Raw genomic sequence first — 5,000 nt, 5'->3', positions numbered from 1 at the left:
ACTGAAGAGAAGACAAGGGAGAGAAAAGACAATAAAGGTGACAACGGAATGTGCAAATACTCGGAAAAAAAAAAAAAAAAACTCCGTGATAAAAAAGGTTCACAAAAGAAATGAAAAAAGTGAAGAGAGAAAAAGAGACAAGGGAGAAAATGAAGAGAGAGAGAGAGAGAGAGAGAGAGAGAGAGAGAGAGAGAGAGAGAGAGAGAGAGAGAGAGAGAGAGAGAGAGAGAGAGAGAGAAGAGAAGAATGAAGAGAAGAAGAAATGGAGAAGAAAGACATGGAAGAGGGAAAGAGAATTAGGTCAGAGAGAGAGAGAGAGAGAGAGAGAGAGAGAGAGAGAGAGAGAGAGAGAGAGAGAGAGAAAGCTTGAGTGTGAAGTGATGAGGAAAGATATGGAAGTAATTAAGTTATACAAGTGAAAAATGAAAACGTGTGTATATATTTCTGTTCTTTTACTATTTGATCGTGTGTATAATGTGGCTGGAATTGTTCGAACTCATTTAACACCTTCAGTACTGGGACGCATTTTTTTTTTTTTTTCGTAAGTTTGGGTGTGAATAAACGGTTTTATTTCACATCAGGAAGGCTTTATGGAAGTTAAGAGAATAATGGCCAGAGTCTTCACTATTTTAATCCCCCACCTAAGTATCTGAAGGTGTATAAAATCACCAAATAGTAAGCGAAATGAATACGGAAACACGTCATGGTACTGAAGGGGTTAAAGGTAGAAATAAAGTATGTCTGTGCTACTGCTTCTATTAATTGAATCTAGTTTTGGCATTGTATAATTTGCGTTCATTTTTCATACTGGCAATAGGTTAGTGTGTGTGTGTGTGTGTGTGTGTGTATTCACTGTTTGATTCACTGTTTGATCTGCTGCAGTCTCTGACGAGACAGCCAGACGTTACCCTACGGAGCGAGCTCAGAGCTCATTATTTCCGATCTTGGGATAGGTCTGAGACCAGGCACACACCACACACCGGGACAACAAGGTCACAACTCCTCGATTTACATCCCGTACCTACTCACTGCTAGGTGAACAAGGGCTACACGTGAAAGGAGACACACCCAAATATCTCCAACCGGCCGGGGAATCGAACCCCGGTTATCTGGCTTGTGAAGCCAGCGCTCTAACCACTGAGCTACCGGGCCGTGTACCACTGAGCTACCGGGCCGTGTGTGTGTGTGTGTGTGTGTGTGTGTGTGTGTGTGTGTGTGTGTGTGTGTGTGTGTGTGTGTGTGTGTGTGTGTGTGTGTGTGTGTGTGTGTGTGTGTGTGTGTGTGTGTGTGTGTGTGGTGATGATGTCTGGTTCTTCTCAGCCTCTCAGCACTGACTCCCTGACCCACCACATACAGCAAATTGCCCCATTCTCTCTCTCTCTCTCTCTCTTTTTTCTCTGTTTTCTCTTTTCTCTCGCTTTGTCATTTCTCTCTCTCTATCTCTCTCTCTCTCTCTCTCTCTCTCTCTCTCTCTCTCTCTGTGTGTGTGTGTGTGTGTGTAATCTATCTTCTATACATTGATTCATCAATCGACCTGTCTGTCTGTCTGTCTGTCTATCTGTCTGTCTGCCTGTCTTTGCCTGTCTCTCTGTCTATCTATCTGTCTGTCTGTCTGTCTGTCTGTGTTTCTGTCTGTCTGTCTGTCTCTCTGTCTGTGTTCTCTGTCTCTCTCTCTGTCCGTCTCTCTATCTCTTTTGTCCATCTCTAATAATTTATACAGAAGAACATGTACCCAAAGGCGCACTGTCGTGTGCTACCTATTCTAAGGGTACTACAATCTATTTCTCTACAATATTTACAAGACTTAAAAATAGATAATATACAAGATGGTCAGCATGTAAATGGAGCACTGTTCTTTTCACTTCACTAGCACTATTCACGCACTGCACTACACTGAGTGTCACGTCACAAAGAGTGTCAGAGGAGTTGGCAGTGTCTGTCTCCACTTATGTGCCATCAGTTTGACACTGTGTGTGTTCATCTCCTGGACGTGAGGCACCGCGGCCGTGAACAAGTTCCACATCCTGGAGACGCGTCCTGCGAAGGTGCGTTGATGCTGACACCCGTGGGATCGCGGCACCTCTACGGCGTCACCACCATTGAGCACCGTTCTCGTGCTCCGTGCGGTGACTCTCAGAGGATGACGCAGCCCTGCCAGATGTGGCACTCTTTGCACCTGTGCCTTATGGAACACTACGATTGCCGCCACATCTCTGCGGTGTTCCAGTGAATCAAGGGACGCTCAGGCTCTGGGTGAGGTGGTATTGCAGCATCTACTAGCCGTATGGCGCGGCGTTGGATGCTGTCCAGTCTCCTTCTGTGTGTGGCGGCACAGGACATCCAGGAGAGAGCTGCGTACTCAAGGTGGGGCCGCACCTGTGCCTTGTACAGCAGCAGTCTCCCCTTCCTGTCGAGGAAACTGGCGATCCTTCTGAGAGCGGAGATCCTGTGAGAGGCTTTCTTGGCAATGGTTTTGACATGGCTGTCAAACCTCAGCCCTCGATCCACCTCCACTCCAAGTATCTTGACGTCATCTTGGAGTGGGAGAGCAGCAGCGCCAAAAGACAACTTTCCTGCCATTGCTGCCATGGCGGCTGGGGACCGAGAGACAACCATTGCCTGTGTCTTCTCCGGCGCGAATGTCACTTGCCAGCGAGCACCCCACTCCTCTATCACTCGTAGCTGCTGATTGATGGCCTCAGCAGCCCGCCCACTGTCCTGGCGTGGATAGGTATAGGAGAGGGTGCAGTCATCAGCATAGGCCTTGACTCCTGGCAGTAGCTGGAGAAGATCATCCACGTAGATATTCCACAGGAGTGGGCCAAGAATTGAACCCTGTGGCACTGATGCCTCCACAGGCAGGGACTCAGATGTTTGCCCGTTGACAACCACCTTGAGGCTTCTGTCCTGCAGGTAATTTCCCAGGAGTCGTAGCAAGCCACCCTGGATGCCTTTAGCACGAAGCTTTTCCAGTAATCCGTTGTGCCATACTTTATCAAAAGCTCCAGCTATGTCCAAAGCAACCACTATAGTGTCCTTGCCGTCGTCGAGGGCGTCCTGCCACTGCCTGGTGAGAAGCATCATTAGGTCGGAGGTTGACCTTCCAGGTCTGAACCCAAACTGTTGGTCTGAGAGGAGGGCATTGTCCTTGAGATGGCTACACACCACCTCTGCCACGACCCTCTCAAACACTTTACCCACCACTGACAACAGGGATATGGGTCTGTAGTTTTTTGGGTCCGTCCTGGAGCTTTTGTGTGCAGGAACTACTCGAGCCTCCTTCCACACTGAAGGCCAGACGTTTTCCCGTACACAAGTTGTGAAGACTTGGGTGAGAGGGGCAGCCAGTTCCTGGGAGCATCGCTTCAGCAGGTGCGGGCTGATGTCATCAGGGCCGGTAGCTTTCTGTGTGTCCAGCCCCGCAATAATCGCTTCACCTGCTGATGCGTCACCTCCACCATGGTGACAGTCTTCTCACATTGCTGGACCAGCTGAGGCGGTGGCTGCTGTGGATTCCCCACCTTCATTTTTCCAGCAAACAAGGAAGCCAGCAACTGTGCCCTCTCCTTACTGCTGGTGGCGACAGTACCGTCCTGCTTGCTGAGGGAGGGATGGATTCTTGGTGGCCAGTTCCTGTTTGTCCTTAACAAGGGACCACCAAGTTTTGTTTCCTACGCCAGTGCCACACAGTTTCCGGCGCAGGCTTTCCTCCCACTTTTTTAAGGCCCACTTGCTGGTTACCACCATCCTCCTGCATGCAGCCCTATGCAAGTCCTTGTTGCGCCGAGTCGGGTTCCTCTTGTAGCGGAGCCAGGCAGCATACTTTGCCTCAGCAGCAACACGGCAACGGTAGCCAAACCATGGCTGATCCGTCGGTCTGGTGGTGTATTCCTGTGTGGGACGTGGCGTCTCTGGAGGGCGAGAAGGTGAGAGGTGAGTGCAAGTCTTCTAGTGAGGTCAGTGCAGGGGACATCAAAGACGGCTGTGTGGCGCTCGGCGAGGGAAAGCCAGGGAGGAAATAGGAAAGGGGAGCCTAGGACAGCAACAACTAAAGGAAGAATGGGGAAAAGTGCGCAAGAGAGAGCAAGAGAAAGAGAGAGAAGTATAGATAGATAGATAGAGGGATTGGATACGATGGAGGGAAATGGAAGAAAAGAAGGAAAGAGGAGAATAAAGACAAATTCTCACTATCCATCACACCATTAAGTCACGTCACAGTTGCGTCACAAATTTCTTCACTGAAATGAAATAGACCTGTCCAGAACAAGCTATTCACTACCAGCACATCACATATCCGTCACGAGATAGCTGGGAACTGCTTTCTATATATTCTAATGGCACTAACACATATAAACAGATGCGTTTGCCACAATAAAAAGCAACAACGACACTAGGTAAAGCAGGACAGAAAGACGTGTTTATCTTGATCAAAGAAGTAACAGACGCAGATAAAAGGTGAAAAGAAGGAAGATACACTGAAGAAGACACTCGTGGGATCCTTGAGGAGAGGGAGGGAAGGTCTGGAGGCGTTGGGAAGGCGCGGTCGATGGAAGCATTGTGAGGATTCAATGAAATGCCTTTTGTATTTATCACCGTGAGAGTCTTAGAGGGTTGAGGTGATGTGTGTGTGTGTGTGTGTGTGTGTGTGTGTGTGTGTGTGTGTGTGTGTGTGTGTGTGTTTCATTGTTTGATCTGCTGCAGTCTCTGACGAGACAGTCAGACGTTACCCTACGGAACGAGCTCAGAGCTCATTATTTCCGATCTTCGGATAGGCCTGAGACCAGCCACACACAACACACCGGGACAACAAGGTCACAACTCCTCGATTTACATCCCGCACCTACTCACTGCTAGGTGAACAGGGGCTACACGTGAAAGGAGACACACCCAAATATCTCCACCCGGCCGGGGAATCGAGCCCCGGTCCTCTGGCTTGTGAAGCCAGCGCTCTAACCACTGAACTACCGAGCGTGTGTGTGTGTGTGAGAGAGAGAGAGAGA

This window comes from Portunus trituberculatus, chromosome 6 (assembly GCF_017591435.1).
Source record: "Portunus trituberculatus isolate SZX2019 chromosome 6, ASM1759143v1, whole genome shotgun sequence".
NCBI lineage: Eukaryota > Metazoa > Arthropoda > Malacostraca > Decapoda > Portunidae > Portunus > Portunus trituberculatus.
This window is presented reverse-complemented; position numbering follows the sequence as displayed.